The sequence below is a fragment of the Cryptotermes secundus genome, unplaced genomic scaffold (assembly GCF_002891405.2).
Source record: "Cryptotermes secundus unplaced genomic scaffold, Csec_1.0 scaffold318, whole genome shotgun sequence".
Lineage (NCBI taxonomy): Eukaryota > Metazoa > Arthropoda > Insecta > Blattodea > Kalotermitidae > Cryptotermes > Cryptotermes secundus.
The window spans coordinates 601,237-623,593 of NW_019730108.1; the positions used below are offsets into that span (position 1 = coordinate 601,237).

The following is a 22,357-nucleotide window of genomic DNA, read 5'->3' on the forward strand; positions in this document are numbered from 1 at the left end:
TTATTTTAAGGTGAATTATGTTATGAATGTGCGCAATACAAGTTCGTATTAAAAACTGGAGGAATTTAGGATTGTTTGAGGCTGTTTCGATCCCTTCAATATTTCGGGTAACCTGCTAGCACAAATTTCTCGCTCTTGTCACATAAAATGCCATAAATCTTGAATGATAAATATTTATTTTGCTATAACATGCTTGGACAGTGCACATGGGGATCTTATGACGTTTCGTCATCATTTGTCACATAGACGGGAGTGTTAACTCATGGGAAGGCTAATAATTGCTAAGTAGTGACTCATGAAAACGAACTGCAGTGGCCGAGAAACCTGTGGGTAGACAACGATTCTGGCTCCTGCCAGTTGTGTCTGCATGCTACTGGTAAGCCATTGCCCTGTACAGCGCGGGCCCAGTTCTGACCTTTACGGTAGGTCAGTCTTCATGGTCTTCGTTTCTCCGTGGCCTCGCCTGCGTTAAATTTCAAGAAATTACGGTAGATGGTAGAACAGTTCCTTTTTCTAACCTGCATCGAAGTGGTGCGCTAGCGCTCTGTTTGGCAGAAACTGGAACTACTTTGTGCAACTATCATGTTGATCATGTTAGCACTTCGCAAGTACGTGTATACTGTATGTGCATGCACAATACCGAAGTTAGCTGTAAATAGTTAAGTGACGATTTATATTATTATCGAGTTTTTGGACATTATCCATCGCCGTGCTTTTTTATGGATAATGTCCAGAAACTCAGTAATTGAACTAAAGGCACGTCTCGGCTACAGTTCCAAGTCGAAATCCATTGTAGTCACTACGTCTTCGTTGGTTTTCCCGGCTGCTCGTCCGCCACGTTGAAATGGCTCCTCAAGGTCGCTGATGGGTGATCAGGAGGAGCTTGCAAAGTGAACAGTTTTAATTTCACTTTCGTAAGCACTTTAATTAAGACATCTTCGTACCCTCTTTCGGAACCACTTGCAACAAGTAAAAATTAACGTGTTTTACGAATTAGAAACACTGATCTCCGTATTTTGAGTTGCGACTGTTGAATCCAACTTCACCCCTTAATAGTTGCCGCTTCACTTCCCCTCCCCCTCCCCCCCAAAGCACACATTCCTTTCCCCTGAGGACCGTTATGTCCGGGTTTATTGTTGTCTTCCTAGGGAAAGTCCAACGGTCAGGCAACTGACTGCTCTGGGCTGACTTTACTTTACCCCTTACTTAAAGTTACTGGGAGAAGGAACGTGCGGTTACACCATATTCATCTTAGCGGTTAATATTAATTATGCGTACATAAAAAAGTAAAGGTGTAGCTGTCCCCATGCTTAGTTAAACACTTCTTCATGAAGGCGCATAGGGGATGGAAGTTAATGGCCGCATTCGGCCCGAATCCCGATTCTTCGGTCGTCCATACCGTAGCCTAATCGTTATACCGACTGAGCTAACCTGTATTGAACGAGTATATAATAGAAAGCGTAAAGATTAAAATGTACAGAACTGCATGGGAAGAACACGGACTAAAGGTGTCTCAGAACAGAGCGCCTGGGGGGAGGGAGGAAGTGATTGGGAATGGAGAAAACTGCATGATTAGGGTATAATCACTGTATGTCTGTCCGCAGATCCGGACAGCTTCCTAAACATTTTCAGTCCAAAAGACGTGAGATCCTACAGTCACAGACAATCTTTGATAACGGTAAGCATGATTACCTGTTTACCTCTTTCCTTCTTTTTTTCTATCTGAACCGATTTGATTTTCAGGCTTATGAAGTCCGTCCCTTCCAGGCACTACTCCTATTTCTTTTGCCAGTTGCTTTATAATTCGGTGCTGATTGTTTCTGTGCATTCTTTCAGCTTTGTTCTTCTCGTTTTCATAGTAATGACACGTGTCCCCCTGTATTCATAACTTGCAGTTTCCCATCATATCTGCGTTCCGAGGAGCTGGGATAGCTCGGTCAGTATAGCGACTAGGGCACGAGCTGAACGACTTGCTAGGGACAAAGCGCTCAGCACGCCACTGGGTACCGGATGCTCCTCCCTGGGAGGAGTAAAGAAGCCGAGGCGTGAAGCTGATCACTCAACTTCATCTAGTGTGGAGCTTAATGTGTATCTACACCTCCACTCCCCAATACGTCTCCCAGCAAGAACAAGTTGTTTACCCGAATAGTTCTATCTGCTGGGTTGTACCGTAGTGTCGTCCATTGAAAGTGAGCCAGTGTTTCGGAGGAACATGCTTTGTGCTGGTGTCTTGCGTGGAGGCGACATGTTTGCTGACTACACAGGGTTGTGTTCGGAAAACAGAACTGATCGTAACAAGCGCTGTGAGAAACTCAAATCTTACTAGCATTTTGCCCGCCTGCGCGTAAGTTCGACCAATCCAGACGGAGCACCTTACTGACGAATGTGTGGCGATACGGGATGCGGGTTGGATAGCCGTCTTTTAGAACTGGCTACGGAGTAGATTGGCAGAACTTTGCCGATGTTTCGGAGCAACCTGCTGTCTCTATCTTTAGGGTGGGTAAGCAATTACGTGAAGTAGCGGTTTATTAGGCAAGTTTCGAAATCCTACCGGAGACCTGACACCGTAAAGTTTTGGAAATTTTTTCTCTCATACACTGAAGATGGAGTAGTAGCTCCGAAATATCCATAACAATCTCCACGGCGTCACAGCCCAGAAAGCAGTAGCTCTGTGAACCTCGCATCCCGCGTGCAGTCGTGAGTTTGCAATTTGAAATCCGGAAATCCCCGTCTCGTAATTCGAAGTAAAAGCGGTGCGCGCGCCGGTTCCGTTATACCCCGGAGGGAGGACGCGCTGACTGTAACACTTGTTTGCTCAAATATCTGCGGAAAGCAGAGTTGCATTATATCGGTGTCGGCCTACATGCTCAAGTAGTTAACAAAACTGTGTTTCGACGGTTCACTGCCTTTTCGTTCTATGGAATTTTGTGTCTTGAAGGAGAAAGGTCTGCAACAAAGATACAGTCGATGTAAGAGGTTAAATCGGTGCTAAAAGAAACTCCATGTAATGAATTGCTGTACTTCAGAAAGTGGATCAGGACGTTGTGCAAGTCCTTTGTTTCAAAGTAACAGCAAACAATTGAAAGAACAGATCCGGCTTCGGGACCCCAGCTACGTGTTTCTATTTCTCTCAGTTCAGTGAGTCAGGGATGTCTGTCAATCCTGAAGATGGAGGTATCATTTTCCTCCGAAACATTTCTGTGATACCGCAGCCAAGAATACCACAATCTGAACGATCCCCGTTGAGGAAACCCCTGTCAACTGTCGTTTGAGAATTGACCTTCCCATCTCTTTTCGGGACGACTTGTATTCTTTTTTCCGACGGGGCCATAATGGAGATGCGTTTAGTTTTTACATGATTTGTATCAGTTTTCCTGATAATCGCGAACATTTGCCATTCTATTTTGGAATCAGCATTCATTCATTTCAGCTGTGTCTGTTCCTTCACATTCGATTCTTATAGCACGAAGCGGTGCAGGGTTTTCTCGAAATCTCTTCAGTTGGTCCTATTATTCACCAGTTCACCGTTTGTGACATTAAGGGAGGAACATAGACTGAGGGTGTTTGAGAACAGGGTGCTGAGGAGAATATTTGGACCGAAGAGAGATGAAGTGACAGGAGGTTGGAGAAAACTGCTTAATGAGGAGCTTCATAACTTGTACTCTTCTGCAAGTGTAATTAGAGGATGAGGTGGGCAGGTCATGTAGCACGATTGGGGAAGAAGAGGAATGCATATAGGATATTGGTGGGAAAGCCAGAAGGAAAGAGACCACTGCGAAGACAAAGGCGTAGGTGGATGAACAATATTAAAATGGATCTTAGAGATGGAATGGGATGGTATGGATTGGATTGACCTGGCTCATGAAAGGGACCAATGGAGGGCTCTTGCGAACAAGGTAATGAACCTTCGGGTTCCATAAAATGCTGGGAAATTATTGAGTAGCTGCAGAATTGGCGGCTCCTCAAGAAGGGCTCATCTCCATGAGTAACCATCAGCCCGCCATTGCTCCGTATCCGTCACACCCCCCACCCTCCCCGAAGTGTGCGATAGCCCTGATCACGCAGCGTATTTCTGTCCCGGAACTTGCGTGGTTGCAAATTCAAGCGTTTGCTTGTGCGACGTACAGGGTGTGATCCTTCGGAACCCTAAGACGGTGGTCATAGTGCCCGGTCACGCAGGACAATGACGCGTGCTGCACCGGAAGTGGGTGTCTTCAGTCGCCACACTTCGCGGCACTTCCGGGCGCAATAGCCACTTGCTGTATGTCCCTACCTCGTCGCGAGAGGGCTATGTGGTTAGATTCACGTTTCCGCCGCTTCATCCCTTGTGTTGCTTTATTGACGAGTATGATGAGAGTGAACAAGTCAAGGAGGGTGAGACGGCCAGGACACGTAGCACGCATGGGAGAGAAGAGGAATGCATGTAGGATTTTGGTGGAAAGCCAGAAGGAAAGAGACCAATAGGGAAGCCTAGACGTAGGCGGGAGGATGGATGGATTGGGGTTGCATGGAGTTGATTGATGTAGCTCGAGATAGGGACCGGTGGAGGGCTCTTGTGAACAAGGGAATGAGTGTTATCCCGGACGAAGAACGGGTACTTCAGCCTCTGCTCCGGGATGGTGGCAAGTGTAAAGAAGTCCCTGTGATTAGCTGATTGACGACTACACCATGAGGGCGTATGGGGGAGTGGATGTATAGATCCACATTTTCTTGACCTTGGCTCTAGCTTGAGGTGAGTGGTCAGTTTCATGCACCGGCTGCTTTATCTCCAGGGAAAGAACGCCTGGTACCCACTGAATAGGAGGTTGGGTGGGGCCCAGAGCCGGGAATGGAACCCCGGCCGTCCAGTCCGTAACCAGTTGAAACAGATGTGTAGAGAGTGCCATCACGCAGCGTCTCGTGCCCACGTGTGCAGCAGCCCGTGACGTCATATTCTTATCTGCTCAATTGTTTCTATCATGGAATTCGGAAAGACGAAAATGCGACCGAGGCCTGTTTGTAATTATCACAGCTTAAATTGCGATCTTCTGGGTCTTAACGCAGTGTAATTTTTTCTTGTAAGGGTACGCGGTAGCGTAGTTGGTCGCGGGTTCGATTCCCAATGAGGTCACTGTATTTTTCAATTGACCCAGTGCTTATAACCACATAATGGCCGTGGGGTCGACTCAGCCTCTAACAGAAATGAGTACCAGTAATATTCTTGGGGGTAAAGAGCGGCCGGCGCGTAAGGCTGACAACCTCACCGCCACCTGTGAGCCGATTGTCTAGAAAATGTGGGAGCCTCGACGTCTCACAACCCTATGGGCCTCCACGGCCTGTTACAGCGACAGCTTTACCTTATTTTTTGTAGATTGTTTAACGACGCCGTCAGTAACTCAGGTCACACGTTGTTGGATGGCAAGCTGATTAATGAATAACGATTTGAAATGGATTTGGAAGGAGGAGGTACTATCCCGGTATTTGCTTGGAGGGACTGAGGCAAGCAGCGAGAGCCCTCAGTCAGGATAGTTGGTGCCCCGGCCAAGATTCGAACCGATATGGTAGATAGGTGCTATTGTTTCGTAGGAACCTACTGCCTCCATCTTCACGAGAAGATTGAATGTACCCTGAAGATTCAAGCAGCAGGTTTATCCCGAAACGTTGGTAACGGTGTACCGGAGTACAAGCCGTTGCACATCAGGAGTAGCTTGTCTCCCCATGGGTATTCGAACCCGTCGTCTCTGAGTTCGATGTCCAGGCCTTCCGGCCGTGCCACGTGGTCAGTGCGGAGGGATGCCACTTCCCGCAACCTCGAGAAGCCTCATCCCTTTACTGAACCAGATGAATCCAGTCCAGTCCACCACTGAAATCGTAATTCTTTAAGATCCGTTTTAACGTTATTCTCCCATCTACGCTAGGTCTTCCTATTAGTCTCTTTCCTTCAGGTTTTCATTCTTTGTATGAACACCTATTTTCTCACATCCATGCTACGTGCCCTGCTTATCTTATCCTCCTTGACTTGGTCGTCTTAATATATAGCGAAGAGTACAAGTTATGAAGCTACTCATTATGTATTTTTCTCCAGCCTCCTGTCAGTTCATCTCTCTCCGGTCCAAATATTCTCCTCAACACCCTGTTCTCAAACACCATCAGTCTATATACCTCCCTTTGTTTTTATTGCTAGTGGGGTGGGACTAAGTCCCTTGTACTGCCGCCACTTCTGGCCTATTGTACCAGTCCCAGATGATAGGTGAGGGTGATTGTGGAGAAGTTGGTGGAATGTAGATTGGCAGGGGAAACCGAAGTACTCGGAGAAAACCTGCCCCAGCGCCACTTTGTCCACCACAAATCCCACTTTACCAGACCTTAATGTCAGAGACCAAGTTTCACACCCGTACAGAACGTATGCATTATAAACATTCTCTGAAACATCTCTGCGTGTACGTCATACCTCGAGCAGCCAACCTTACGGAAGCAAAGTCCCGCTTGTACAAAGAGATCTCCCCCCCCGTATGTCGAACTTTCTAACGACTGTTTAAGAGGGTTTGAATTGGTAGTCGGATTTGTTGAACACTTCAACACAAGTCGCGACTACACCTTACAAATTACTATCACAGACTGATGTTCTCAGTCACTGTCTTCACTACGCTGCTTGGTAACGGCTTCAGCCGTTCCCTTTGGAGCCGCTGGACGTTCCCCTTCCTCTGGGTTCCCGATCTGTCCCCCGGCCTCAGCTACCAGTCGGCCAGTCTGTCAAACCCCCACCTGTGGAATAATACCATATTTTTATTACTGTCAGCTGCAGGTTTGTTGATATGGGACGCCCTCTCTGATGTGAGAACGGGTCTGTCGTTTACAATTGCTGCTGGTCCACGTCAGCGCAATCATCTCGGGTCCGAGTCCCGCGGGACTCATCATATATTTTACTGTCTCAGATTCGAGACTCGACAACCGGGAAGGTCAGGTCCGTGTATTTATATCCCCCAGGAACAGGGTGGTCCGATAATACCCCTAGGCATTGGGCTCCCTTTTTGTCGCCTCCTACGACTCGCAGGGCTACTGTGGCGGGTTCTGGTCTTCATTATATAGACTCGGGTCGAATCGCACAGAAAACACCGCTTCCAACAGCCCTTCTCCCTAGCAGCGGCCGTCCCTGCTGGCTTCACAGTTCTAGCCTTCAGCAGACAAGCCACAATATTGAAGACGTAGTGTAATGTTATGAGTATGTACCAAGTGCTGTGTGGCTCCTGTAGTGTTAGTGTGTTAGTGTTGTGTAGTGATATGAAACAGCCCAGGTCTGTGGCTGGCTGTCGGGGCTAAGTGCTCCCGTATTCTAGAAGTCCCGGGTTAAGATCCGGGCCCGGGGTGGCTTATTATGACTGACGTATGTGATTTTCCTCAGTCCCACCATGGAAATAGTGCCTCAAAGTAGGACACGACCGCTTGCCTTCACACGCTTTCCCATTCATTCATCAGTGATCCTACCTGTGAGCTGACAGCATCTGAAATTTGTTTCGCCCTGCTTCAGCCCCCGGTGGTGCCACACGCCTCACCGACACCGTGACTGATGTTGGCCCCGGTAACTGTGCCCCATTCGCATTTTTTTACTTTCTCTTGCTTCTCTTTAAACCCCGAAATTTGTACTGCCTCCATGTTGGTATGCCTGTCATTTATGGCAAAGGTAAAGTTGCATCTGTGCTTAACTAATTAACCACTTCGCCTTGAAGACGTATGGGGGAGTGGATGTATAGATTCACATCTTCTTGACCTATTCACTAGTTTGAGGTGAGTGGTCAGCTTCACGCCACGACCGCTTTAGCCGCGGTACGCATTGGATAGGAAGCTGGGTGGTCCCCAGCGCCAATTTGGACGACGTGGAAAAGAGACAATTCTTGGTCCTACCGCGATTCGAACTTCAACCTCTCCGTCCTGTCGTTTATAGTGCTCTATAGAATTGTGTAATGTAAGGAAGAGCTACCCTTGAGCTTAATTAAGTACCACACAATGAAGACGTATGGGGGACTGGAGATACAGACCCACGCATTCTCAAGGTTAGTACTAAATGCGGGTAAGTCAAATTCATGCCCCGGCCGCTTTACCTGAGTCCCGGGTACCCATTGGATAGTAGGCTAGTTGAGTATGGGGTACGGACTGGATTCATCTGGCTCGAGATGGGGTCGAATCGGGCTCTCGTGAACACGGTAATGGGCCTTCTGGTTTAGTATATGTTGGGGGATTTGTTGAACAGCTGAGCGACTGTTAGCGTCTGAAGAAGGACTGTGCTGCGTGGAGTTAGTTATTCGCCTAAAATTCTTCTTGTACCTTTCGTATTATGCGCTCTGGCCCGTTTCCCATCAGAAGAGACGCGGACAGACATCATGTCTCGAGTGGGATTCGAGCCCACGATCGCAGTATTTGAGCGGCTGTCTGAAGCCCTGCGATGATTAGCAGGAAGTGCGTGTATTTAGATGAGTTTCATGCTCCGAGGAGTTGATGTGCAGAGAGGGGAATGATCGGAGACGAGGCAGTGCGCCGAAAGTGGAGAGGTGTGACTGGTGCCACCAGGTGGCTGACGGCCGCACAGTTAAGTCGAAATCTCGCCCCACTCAGAAGTGCCACGCTCCATGCTTCTGGTTCCGGTCGCCGTCACACGTTCAGTGGCGTGCAGCGAAACCTCACTGTTTATTTACAAGTGAAGCACCAAAACAGGGAATGTAACGTCTTCGTTCCTTTGAACATTGTGATCGTGGGGTCGAATCCCACTTGGGCTATGGATGTCTAAGGGGCCTTGGTATGGCCCCTCCCCCCCCCCTCAAGCAGTCCTGCGGAACGTGTAAAAAAATACTTAACTAACTTCACAGAGGTGATACCTTCAAAAGCTAACAGTTTCTCAACGATTCCAGAAGTGACCAGCATTTTATGGAGCCCGAAAGTTCATCACCGAGTTCGCAAAAGCCTACTACAGGCTCCTGTTTTCTTTTTGACAAATCCAGCCCGTAACGTCCGATCCTGTTTCTTTCAGGTTCGTATAAATGTTAATCAACGTGGTGGTCTATTTCCTCCTCCACTTTGTGCTTCAATCGTGCTGCATGCCCTGTCCATCTCATTCTTGTTGTTTTTGTCATTTTAATATTATTTGATGAGCTAGCTAGGCAGATTCCCGCAATCTTATGTTACCTATCTTACTGAAAGGTTCATACATTCAGAAATGAACGCTTGGACCAGTTCAGAGAGGCTGATCCACTGCAATAATGCATCAGTGTAACGTGGCGCTGCGAGTGCCCGTCACTGCGCATGTGCGGGTAGCGACCGGTTAGCTACATCCTTCCGCTTTGCCGCCGATTTGGGACAGCTATCTGCACTCCACTGCGCATGCTCGAGAGTCACGAGTTACGTTCTCCATTTTGCGGCGGGAATTGATTTTAACGCAAAACTTCATCGTGAATAGTTCGATTGTTCCACTTTTACTTATGCATTCTTCTTGAAGTGTTGGTATGACTGTGTTTCAGTTGGCACCATTGATCTTGATGTTCATTTACTGTGGACGGGCCTACAAATGTACTGTCGCTACAGATGGGTAGAAACTGACATATGGATATCGTCCGTCTTCCCAGTTTTTAATGAAACTACGACGTTTCGAAAACGGGTTCTTTTCCTTTCTTCAGATGATGGAATAAAGCAAGAGATCATACCTCGTTGCTTCACTGGTGTAGCTAGTCTCAGACCCAAAGGGTCAAACGGAATAGGATCGCTTGCTTCATCCTGTTACGTGATGAAGGAAACAACAGGACCGGTTTCCGAAACCTTGTGGTTTGAAGCAACTGGGGCGATGGATAAAGTTGTGCGCCGGTGTTCCTGTAGGGTCAGACTGCGGGGGAGGTTTCCTGTGTGAAAAATTAAGATACAAACAGACTTGGGGGAGGGGGCCCGGTACGGCAATGTCGAACATGAATTTAATCAGGACGTGAGCAATGCTCGCTTGCCTGGGTGGTCAAGTTGTATATAAAATTGCAACTTTGTGCCTCCTGTTCCATGCCGTGGACGAAATAGAGAACAACCAAAGATGTGATGAAATGTACTCTGCGCCCTTGGCGGTACGTTAAGATGAATAGCCCTACCCAAGGTAAAAGGTGAAGCTGTCCCTGTAACAGGCCGTGGAGTCCCATAGGATTGTGAGACGTTGAGGCTCCCACATTTTCTAGACAGTCGACTCACAGATGGCGGTGAGGTTGTCAGCCTTAGGCGCTGGCAGGCCACCCTTTACCCCCAGGAAGATTCCTGGTACGCATTTCTATTAGAGGCTGAGACGACCCCAGGGCCATAGTGCGGTTGGGAAGATCACTTGAAAAATCCAATGACATCTGGAATCGAACCCACAACCGCGGTTCGAGGATGTGGACTGCTCATGTGAGGAAGGTTAGGGACGAGGGGCGGGCTTTTGCGGACAGGGTTCTGCTTACACACTTACGTGTCAGCTGGTTATGGCCGTTTGTGCTGCTCGCCCTGCAGTGTCCAGGATAGAGTTTCTTATCATTAACATTAGGCAACCCCCACCCTGCCGACGCCTATGATTAAGGGAGAATTTCTTAACTAGCTGGGCGACTGTTAGCTACTGGAGTTACTTAGGCGTATGTTGGGTCTGGGGGGGGGCGCTGAGTAGACGTAATCGGAATAAGGGACAGGGCTGTAGACTTGGATTTGTGAGTTTCTGCCGGCACGTGGCTATCCTCACAGGGTGTTCGTTGTTTTCCTCAGGCCCTCCAGGCAAATTCTGGGATTTGTACTTCCAAATCCTTTCCAAACCGACGCTATGTAGTCTCGCAGTCTCCGTCGCTTCCCGCAAGATGGAGGAAGCGTATTCCTGCCGTCTGTGTACAAAACTGTACTCATGAGCGGCGCCCAACCCAAGGGGTGTCTGACTCTGTCTGGGGCCCCGCGCCCCCACCCGGGCACAGTGGGCGCTCTATATGGCGGCCGTTACACCACTTCTGCACGCCATATTTGCCGATATTGCTTTCACGCGCACTTCCCCATTTTTTCTCTGAAAGTGCAATGAAGGAAGCGATTGTTCCTCGGGTTACAGGCGAGCCATTAAAACCCACATCCCAACAGAAAACGTGTTTCGTGATCACGGCGCATTCAGCAAGACGAAGAGCACTTACAGCATGTTGTCCGCATGCGCAGACTCGCTCTGTGTAACGGCTGTGCGCGACCATTATCCCGCCTTGCTTGCAGAACCTGAGCGAAGCAGGCGGTAACCCTCCTGACACGTGTAGGGGTGACTATTAAGACGGGTTTTGGATTGGATGACTGGACAATTCGGGACTACAGGCAATACACACTTTCCAGTTCACTGTTGCACATGCACTTCAGTAATACTCGTAGTATCCTGGCAACGGATTTATCAGTCTCGCTGTAACTTCAGTTCACACGTGAAATGTTCTTGGCACAAGCTGATTCCATTTTTGCCATTTCTTCTCAGTCACCTTCGCCTGCCATCCCCAGAACTCGACCCAGTTTCCTCGATTAATGTTCAGTACTCCTTATACTTTGTCTCTACTACTTTTATCCTGCCGAACATTTCTTATAACCACTTTGCACTGATCCCACGGAAAACCCCGTCTTCTGTTGTGAAGAATGCGTGTTCAATGCTCCGTTACCTAGTAATGGATTCCCTTCTTTTGTTGCGGAAATGTGTTTGCCGACCCGTTGCCTAATAATGGGTATACACGTCACAATATAAACTCAGTCCGTACCTCACAGGAAACATTACGTCACCACTACAAAACCCACCCGGTTAATGCTGTTTAGGGAAACAGTCGTTGTTTACTGTGAGAACGGTACGGAACACACAGATGCACTGTGTGGGCAGAATGCAGAGTTTTGGTGCATTAGAAGGTGGTACCACTGGGCTTTGAAGGTATGAAGTAGGCACACATCGCGAATAAATGTGTGGGCATTTCTGCGGACAGAGCAGTTGGCTCTTTCTTATCCCGAAGAGCGACCAGAACCGTGGCTGTCTGAAGCAGAGAGACGCGCTCTGTGACAGATCCGACTCCTGCGTCAGTAGGCGCTGATCCCCTCTCAAGGGAGGGTACGGATTATCTAACAGACACAGGAAACTTAATGAAAGTTATAAGGATCTCCTACGAAAAGAAAGGAAGAGAAACTAAGTAGAAGAAACAGATTAGACATAGAAGAAAATAAAAACAGTGTAGTTCGGCTAGATAGATAGATAACAATTTTCGAGTTTCATCGGCGCAAGGAATTTCTTGACAAGCTGAGTAGGCATCAACTGCTCAAGCTGTTTGTAATCTGATCGTTCGAGTTGGCATTTTTGGTGGCGTCACGCCGTTCCTGCTACAAATTGTGAAGTTAACGATTTTGCGCGCTGGTGTCACTACTACGCTGTATCCTGACAGCGCGGTTTGAGCGTGGCTGTAACCAGGGGCCCGCGGGAGGGTGGCGGTCCGTACGGTTAGGCTATATCACAGACACAGCATCAGCTTCTCACAGCGGTGAGTATGGAGTTTACGATCTCGCTGAGATGTGACGCCGTGTTGTTTTGTACATCGGAACCAACGATCGCTATCCACCTGTTCCTTATATTCTACCCCGAAACTGGACGCAGCAGGTTCCTCCCAAACTACACGGCGTCAGATCCCAGAGTACCGTAATCCTGTTTCTGAGGTGAAGCCCTTCGTACAGTGGAGTATGTGGCGGGAGGGTGGGGGTTGGCATTGACGACAGGTGCAGGCTGAGGGCCCCTGACCTCGAACTGAAGTGTGCACTTTACCACTCTTAATGGCGGCTTGCTGTGCGAAGAGAAGGCGCAAGAAGGGGCTTAGCTTGGCTGTTGCAGTCTCCCCATTCACTGCGGCGCTGTTATTTAGAATGGGATGCGAGGCAACGAAACGAGTCGGTATAGCGGAGGCTACGGGCTGGATGATCCTGGTTCGATTCCCGGCAAGGCCAAGTTTTTTATCTTCTCCATACCACCAGACCAGCTCTGGGACCGATCCAGTCTCCTCTCCAATGGGTACCAGGGGCTCTTTCCTCGGGGGTAAAGCGGCCGGGACGTGAAGCTGACCATTCAACTAATGCCGAGGTCAAGAAAACGTGGATCTATACATCTACCCCCCCATACGTCTTCGTGGCGTAGAGTTTAATTAGTTAAGCACAGGGACAACTTTACCGTTACCCTGGACATAAGCCCTTGTTCCACGTAGTGCTTGAATGTGTGTTTCCAAGAAGACGGTCGTTCAGATGTCTTTGTAAGCAGGCGGCTAAGGGGAACACTTTGGGCATTATGTTAATATTGGCTCTTCTGTAGCCACTTTTGCAGACCACGTGACGTCATGGGCCCGTTATTCAAATGGCGAACATATTCCCGTGTGTGCAGTCTGCAAATGGCAATCGGCATAGCGGACTGTAAAGCCGCTACATTATACAGGGTGATTTAAAATTAATTTTTACGATCTGTCGCGCTGTTGCATTACACGGGGTGACTAAATTGGTTCATAGGCCCTGTGAAGCTTTTCAATGCTGATTTAGAACTTGTCCAGCTGCTACATTATGCAGGGTGGTGGAAAAGTAGGCACAAATTCTCTGGAAAGGCAACATTGTACAAGTTAAGCAACTCTTGCTTCTCTGTTGTTACGTACGTCTGTTAACAGTTGGATTTTGTGGTAGTTGCGCTTGGTAGCGCAGGAGGGCAGCAATAAACTGAATTGGCTGGTACCTAATCTTCAGTTGGCACTGCAGTCGCTTGCCTTGCCCAGATATCTTCTTCGCTTATTCTGTGAAGCTGCCTTTCCAGTTCAAGCGTTCACATTCGGTGAAATCGTGATTTCAAGATGGCCGTCAATGATTATGATGCGCAATAGTGGCTGAATGGACGGGCTGTCTGCGTGAAAATGTAGCTATGAGGTAAAAAGTAGAGATGTCTCTTTGCTAAACCAATTAAAGACTACGCAATGAAAGCGTATGGGGGAATGGATGTATAGATCCACATTTTCTTGACTTCGGCACTAGATGGAGGTGTGTGGTAAGCTTCACGCCCGGACCGCTTTACCCCCGGGGGGAAGAGCCCCCCCTACCCATTGACTAGGAGGCTGGGTGGGTCCCAGGGCCGGTCTCGATGACGTGGAGAAAAGAAAATTACTGACCTTACCGGGACGCGAACTCCGACCCCACAGTCGCTATTCCGGCTCCCGAAAATGCTGTATGGTTGATGTGTGATTCCGTATGGAGGGAGCCGGTTTGCTTCCGTTTGCAGTGCTGGCCTCGCGATGAAAGTTGCCGCTCTTGAATAGCAAATGGAGCAGCCGTAACGGAACTTGCAGCAATTAACAGCGGCTACTTCCCTCCCGCACGTAGCGACGTGCCGCTACGTCATTACGTGACCGCTGCTTCCTGTTCCTCACTAGATCTGATATCGGCCTGCCTCAGCGCAGGCGTTACGGAGTCCACCGTTCGCCTTCTTCTTCAGACACACCCTCCATATGTCTATAGATCTTAAGCCGTCTATTTCTTCCAACTTTCGCTACTAAATTCTCTATTTCTACATCTTACGTGCGTGCTACATGCTGTGCTAATCTAAAACCAGTCGGGTTGAATCAAAATCACGGTAGTCCGATCACATTTCTGTAGAAATCAGTCCAGTAGTTCTGTTACTACCGGACGGACATGACGTAGCTAATAGGGTTTGGGATTGGGTAGTTCCTGTGCGATACGGGACAGGTGACGTGTGTTGTGGCAACCATTGGTTCGCCATTGGATACAGTTATATCTGGTTCTGATCGCGACGCCCCACGCGTTTTAATAGAACTAATATTCTATCTCCTTCCAGGTGTCTCCGTGAGGTTTGGAATGAGAATTGTATGCTTATTTCTTGTTTCGTCGTGTTCCGCCTATCTTGCCCTTGACTCATCCCACTAATAACATGTTCAGCATTTTAATTATGGAGCTCGTTTTATCTTCAGGGCCCTAAAATTGCACGTTACGGAATGTCCCAACTTGTGGGCGGGGTGGGGGCGGCGTATGTTTGGAAATGGGGTCTCCTGTTCGACGAGAGGAGCGCCTATTTGTTGCGGACGGACATGCGCCAACATAATTGCTGAGATGGGCCGCTATTGCAGACAACTCCTCCCGATTCCTCGCACACTGCTAGCGCGACAGGTGTCTGTTTCGGGACAAGCAGTTGACACATCACGTGGTCCAGTGGGCGATATTCGTTTTGGGAATGATCACGACTCAGATTTCTGACCGTCTATCATGAATGAGGTTTTCATGGTTTTCCTCTGAAACTCCAGTCAAATGCCGATATAGTACCCCACATTAGGCAACGCCCACTTCCTTCCAGATCTTTCTCGTTCATGATTTAGTGTTGTGACCAAGTTAAGTTTGTGGTTTTCTTGAGAAGTTGCAGAGCTTTCATCTCACTGCTTAATGGCGAGGAAGGTAAACGCTGACAGACAGTCTGCTATGCACAGGAAACGTTTTTACATTTCCTTGCGCTGCACCGGTCGTTATTCTTCTTGAAAACTTTCCTGCCTGGGATTTTAACCCTTCAATACGCAGCGGTCATTCTTGACGTTAAAATGCTCTGCATTCTGCCCACAGAGTGTATCTGTGTTCCGTGTGGTTCTCACAGTAAACAGCGGCTGTTTCCCTAAACAGCATTAACCGTTTGGGCTTTGTAGCGGTGACGTACGGACTGGATTTGTATATATTGCAGTGACCCCTCGCTAATCCAGTTACAGTTAATCCGGATCGAATTATAAAAAATGCATAATTTCGTTCACAATTGAGTACATACCTCAGAAGACAGGTGGGATGTAGGAGTAAGAGGACTTTCAGACTGTGTTGAGGGCAGCTGGGGAGACTGAAGCCACGCAAGAAAATATCTAAGATTGGCTTCAGCTTGGTGAAGGAGACCTTGGATTTCAGCTTCTGACAGAGGAAGAAATTGCTGCAATGATATATTCTTTTTGTTTATTTTCATCAGCACTTACTATGTTATTAAAATTTCCTGTTATTTGTTTTCCAAGTTCTTTTTTCTCCTTTAGCGCTATCTTTAGCTTCATTAATCCTCCCCCCCCCCCCCCCAGTCAGTCCGGATTAGCGAGTGTGTGCTGTATTCAGATGAAGTTGAGGCTTCAGCCGGTCACTGTAGCTAATCAGATATGCAGCACGGGTCAGGGAATCAGTGGCCACGTTTTCTTGTATTGTCTTAATGGCGATTGTTTCCTGACTCTGAATTCAGATGGCGCGCACATCGGTCGTGACTTGGCGCTGTCTTGCTATCGTCGTGAGCGTCGTGAGCACGCGCTCGGGTGGCCTCACACGTAGCGGGGTCTCTGCTTCCCAAATATTGTCACCGCTCTCAATCCTTTAAAGCCCAGTGTTTACTGTACCACCCGCTTTAACACACCAAAACTCTGCATTCTGCCCACAGAGTGCATCTCTGTGTTCCGTGCCGTTCTCACAATAAACAGCGACTGTTTCCCCAAGCAGCATTAACCGGTAGGACTTTGTAGCGGTGACGTAACGTGTTTCCCGTGAGGTACGGACTGAATTCCTAAATGGTATTCAGATGAACTTCAAGTTTCAAAGAGCCAAACGCTGACACATGGTTAGCTTCTTTGGGTAAGGTTTAATTAGATATAGAAGAACTGTGGTTGCACTGTGAGTAAAAGTATTGGGTTCGGTTAACAGGAGGAAAGAAGGTGATTCTTCCTAGCTTATCGTTGTATCAGTGACTGTTCTCGTGTCCAATGTGTGGCGTTCCGTCCGGAATNTACAGATGACCAGTGGTGAAATCTGGGAGGTTTTGATGGGCTGGACATGTAGCTAGTTCGTGGAAGACAAAGAATTTGTACATCATTTTGGTTGGCATTTCTTTTGCAAAGCGGTAACAGAAGGTATAAATGGACGTGGAACGATAACATTAAGCGACATCTTAGGTAACCGGATGGCGTCTGATGGTGTTCTTTGATCTTGGCCGTGTAGACCAATCACATCGCAGTTGCACTCGGCGGTCATTACGAAATGCGCCTGCTCTGTGCTTTGCTGTCGCTCGGTACGTCGTGTCACCAGATGTCTTGGGTTGGAGTCCGGGTCGTTACCTTGATGTGGGCAACGCGGTTTCCTCCTCGCCGCGGTCCGCTGCCCACTGACAAAGGAGCTGAGAGCCCCGCAGACATGCAGGTGGCCCTGTTCACGCCTCACTCTGTCGTGGGGCCCACCCGTGAACTTGACCACTCTTCATGCGATGCGAAGCGAATCGGGAGCAATCCGGCAGCAACACCAACCGTCAGGAAACTGAGTCCGAGGCCACGGGATCAACTGCAGCTTAAATGTCACTTGTAAGTGGAGACGGAGAGTCTACTCGGACGGCGATGTTATATTGTCCTCTCTTCGCTTTTGGTATTGGCATGTATGTACTCATGTTTATCTCATTTCACATTGTTTCCTTTTGTTTTGTTTTAAGTCACATTTAACGCTTAGATGCCAGTGGTTACTATATGTTCCACGCTCTTTGACGTACTGAAACCCTGCATTCTGCCCACAGAGTGTATCTGTGTGTTCTGTATGGTTCTCACAGTAAACAGCGGCTGTTTCCCTAAACACTGTTAACCGGTTGGGCTCTGTAGTGGTGACGTAATGTGTTTCCTGTGAGGTACGGCCTGAATTGCTATATATTCTGCCCACAGAGTGTATCTGTGTGTTCCGAACGGTTCTCACAGTAAACAGCGACTCTTTCCCTAAACTGCATTAAACGGTTTGGCTTTGTAGCGTACATGTAATATTGTAACATAAGATACGTAAGATAGGCATGGTGTGCTATGCAAAGCCTGGACTGGCAGGAGAGACAAGGAAGTATTTTCAGTAACCTGCTATAAGTGCGATACGTACACTTGATGAAAGGCGAAGCATATTCATAAGAGACAATCCAATTTTCTCGTCGGAGATAATGTTACATAAGGGTTCAGTTGATAAAGAAAATCTCTGATCGTGAGTCTCAAGGGACTTGGCGCCAAGACGAACTGATTGGTGGTAAACCGCCAGTCGTGAAGTAACTCTGGCTTTGACAGTCTTTAGAGTGTTAAACTGAAGCTGGTTCCGTAACCTGGACATAGTGCACGCCGTGTCGGCATTGGCCCACGGCCCGCGGGCTGTATACAGTCAGTTAATGAAGGTGATTGTCCGCTGGCGAGCGGTTCACAGGGAAGGCAATTTGCTGGCTCATCCCGAGACGAGCCTCTGCCTTACCTGGAGGCCGTATGGACCTGTCGAGTGACTCAGCCAGTAGCTCACAATGCCACGATGATCAGTGTGAATAATGAATTGGAAAGTATACAGATGGAAGCTGGCACGGAGCGTGAAGCAGTACCGTCTCTCGATATGTGGCCAGTACGCATGCGCACTGAAGTGCTGCTTACTCCTACGGGTCCCCTAGACGACATCCGAAGTGAACATAGAAACTTGGGTCTCTAAGGGTTTCAGTACCCTGAAGATGGAGGCAGTATTTTCCAATGAATGCTGGGGGTTTCGTAAAAGGCGAGAAGTTCCTTGAGTAGCTGTGCTGCTGTCAGCTTCTCAAGAAGGATTCTGTTTCGTGCAGTTAGTTACGGTTATACCGTGTGTAGAACGTCTGCGAGGTTGCGTTGTCGTAGGTCGTTATGTCATGATCAGAAAGTTCTGTTTTCAGCACACGATGGCAACCAAATCACCTACCGGAGATAATGTTGAACCCACAGGGCTGTTTCCTCCATAAGGTATGGACATGTTTCAGACAAGCTGTAGTTAGTTGCCGTTGCCGTCAGCAGACAGTTTCTGCGGTGCAAGTTCACAGGTTTCGCACAGCCGTCCTATAAGCACACTCCGAAATGGAGGAGTCAAGAAATACTCTCCGAATCCAAACACGAGCCGGGTAATATGATGCGGGGAAACAGTCGCTGTTTACTGTGAGAACCGTACGCAACACACAGATACACTCTGTGGGCAGAATATATAGCAATTAAGTCCGTACCTCATAGGAAACCCATTACGTCACGACTACAAAACCCAACCGGTTAATGCTGTTTAGGGAAACAGCCGGTGTTTATTGTGAGAACCATAAGGAACACACAGATACACTCTGTGGGCAGAATGCAGAGTTTTGGTGTGTTAAAGCGGGTGGTGCATATAGTGACCACATTGCTATAGCTGTTTAAACCGGAAACACTGCAGTGATGCAATCTGCTGTTCATACTACGCACCACAGATATTGCGCATGAGTGATAGACACTTTAATAAGCCGTTGTCCCGAGTTTGATACCTGCCACTTGTCACTTTCACTGTCTTGTAATTGTAACGTCAGACAGCGTGGTCCAGCCCAGCCTCTGGTTTTGCTTTTAGGCTATTGGTGAAGGCCACAGAAAATTGCTGGGTGACGGCTCAGGTCGGCAGGAAACGACTGCGCGGAGCCGGACTAACTCAGTTTCACAGTTTGTTCGAGATTGTCACTATATGACAGTATGTAACAACTGAGGAAGTCAAGTCGCTTACACAACTGAAAAGTAAGACTTGATCTGAAATCTGAACAGCACCGCTTGCGCGTCGCATTAACAGCGGTCCTTACTGTACACACTGGTAACCGTAGTGCCTTTTGTTTTCTCTGTTAGCTCAGGGGTAGGAAAGAGTGAGGTTACTTGTTCTCCTATGTCGGCTGCAGTTCTTAACTCAGTTGACATTTATACAGTGACATCCCCCCCACCTCCCCTCGAGGCTTTGTCCGGAAAGGGTTCGAACCGCGTGTCGTTAAGGCAGGAGGAACATCGTTCATTGTGCTGTACTGACAAACATTCTGTCCGTTTCGTCAACTTTCCCTGTGGGTTTCTTTGTTACATGAAATTCTAGTGGAGTTCCCGTTCAGAATTCAATGGTATCTTCGTCTGGTATACAAACTACATCCAGTCTACACACAAGTTTGTTTTGGGCAGACTAATGTCCCCTGACCTCACTCTCTCGTGTTCAGTTCCCATCGCCGTCCCTCGTCGCTGTCCCTTACTTTGAAACGCTTTGCAAGATGTCTCTCGAAGCCGTCTGTGATCACAGAACATGCGAACGTTCATGTCGCATTATTTTAGAATATTGTGACGTGATGACGGTATGGTTTAACAAGAGAAGATATCCGCTGCTAGGCAACGGAAAACTAAACACGTTTCCGCGAGAGTGAACATGTGAAGCCACAGTAGAGAATGTTGGGGGCGTTTTCTATTGGATCCGTGCTGAGATTACATAACGAGTCTGAGACACACTTGTTGCCGTGGAGGTGGGATCGAATACTTGCACCGTAACGCTGCGAGTCGTACTAGGAGACGAATAGGAAGCCCTGTTCCTGGGTGGATATAAATAGGGAGACCTGGCCCTCCAGGTTGGTGGAGTTTCGAATCTGAAAGAGTAAGATACGGCCATGAGTCCCGCGGGACTCGGACTCGAGAATGACTGTGCTCGCGAGAGCCAGCAACAGTTGTAAACGACAGACCCGTCCTCTCGTCAGAGAGGGCACCCCACATCAACAAACCCGCAGCTGTCTGACAACAACAAAAATGTGGTCTTGGGTCCCAGAAGGGTGCTTGACACCAAGGCAGACTGACCGACTGATCGTAGGTCGTAACAGAAATTTGACTTTGACTTTGACTTTGGAGTCGTGGGTTAGGTGCGAGACAGTCGCCAGCTGGTAACGACGTGAACAGAAGAGGAAATTATTCGGATCCATTGGCAGGCAACAGCTAGTGAAGACATAACAGACTTAGCGTATGCTGTAGTGAGAAATCGAATGCGTGAATTACCACGAGCGTTATACTCGTAATTACGATTTGTAAGTGTTCAGTAAATCCAAACCCCTTGTCTAGTTACTAACACGTGACAGCATATACAGTTTGTCTCGGTAGGAAAGGCTTAGAATTTCTGCTCTGAAATTTCTAAACAGATATTACCGAAATAACAATTTGCTTCTAAAATTGTCGAGATATCCCTCAATGAATCATGTGCCAAGACCGTTGACGATTAGTGGCCTCTGCCGGACACTAAGAGTAACTACGCTCCCTGTGAGCGCGGTGTATTCATGATAACGTTTTCCCCGAGAGTTGCCAAGCGGCTTCTAGTTTAATTCCACGTCATCGTCTCCGTGTGTAATGGTGGATGTACCGCACGTAATGAGGGCCCAGTTAATGGCTGATGTTTGGGCGTCCCTTGCTGTGTGAGACGGTTCTCCGTCATGAGAGTTCCGGCGTTCCTGCCCGGTTTCGCCTCGGTCTGGCTCCGTTGTCGAGGGTGCGGCATCTTCCGGCCTTTGTGTTCGTAGTGCCGTGAAATAAGGGTGTCGCCGGGGTTCGAAGTTCTAGATGTTTTATTACAAGGTCATTATGTGAACATAAATGAATATTGGGAGCCAATTTCCGCTAACGTCTGTCCGTTTTGTCTTCTGGAAAGCGCGACTTGGAGTATGATGACTGGATTCCGACAGTCCCACACGCTGCCTACAAATCCAGGCGCCATCATTCCAGAAAGGAGGGGTCACAGCACCTCCCAACCTCGGGCGAAAATTTCCCTCTCCTTTCTTCAACACAAGAAGGAGCCGGTATAGCGACGAGCAACGGGCTGAGCGGCCGGGGTTCGATTCGCGACAGGGGAAAGACTTTTCTCTTCTCCACAGCGTTCAGACCGGCTCTTGGATCCGCCCAGCCTCCTATCAAATGGGCACTGTGGGCTGTTTATCCGGGGGTAAAGTGACAGGGGCGTGAAGCTGACCACTCGCCTCCAGCTAGTGCCGAGGTTGATGATTCAGCCTTAGGCTGCGTGATGATTGGTGAATAATGAATTGGGAATGGGTTGCTGCTGTCTTGCCGTTTGCCTGCAGACCTCAATCGGGGTAGCAGGTGTCCCGGTAAGGATTCGAACCGAGAGCGAGTATAGAGCGTTGTCGCGAGGGTATGGACGGACTGCCCCCTCGGGGCGGGGTGCTTGACATGCTTTACATATCACTGCACTTCAGTGAACCGATCATCGGACGGAACCCCACAGCGGCTGCTTTCTGAGGATTCGCGGTCCGGAGCACGTGACGTAGGGGCCGCGCGTGGAGCGATGCGCACATACAGAAGCAGACGGTTCATTTCGCTGTGCGTGTATGTAGTTATGAAGGGGGGTGCTGTGGTTACCTCTGCCAGGAGTCCCGAGTTCAGATCTTGGTGTTTCTATTGTTTCCCTCAGTCCCTCCAGGCAAATGTATGGACAATACGTCACGGTGGAGCACGACCGGTTTTTTCTGCGTGTCTTACGATTCACTGACCACCCTACCGTTCCAGAATGGGTAAGCATAGTGTGAGCT

The 22,357-nt window shown here is 48.5% G+C and overlaps 1 protein-coding gene across 1 annotated transcript in view; it reads left to right on the top strand.

The window, feature by feature from the left end:
• The window catches only part of LOC111866154 (microtubule-associated protein Jupiter), a 68,242-nt gene that overhangs the window by 288 nt on the left and 45,597 nt on the right, over nucleotides 1-22,357 (top strand). The gene's annotated exons all lie outside the window — the stretch shown is intronic.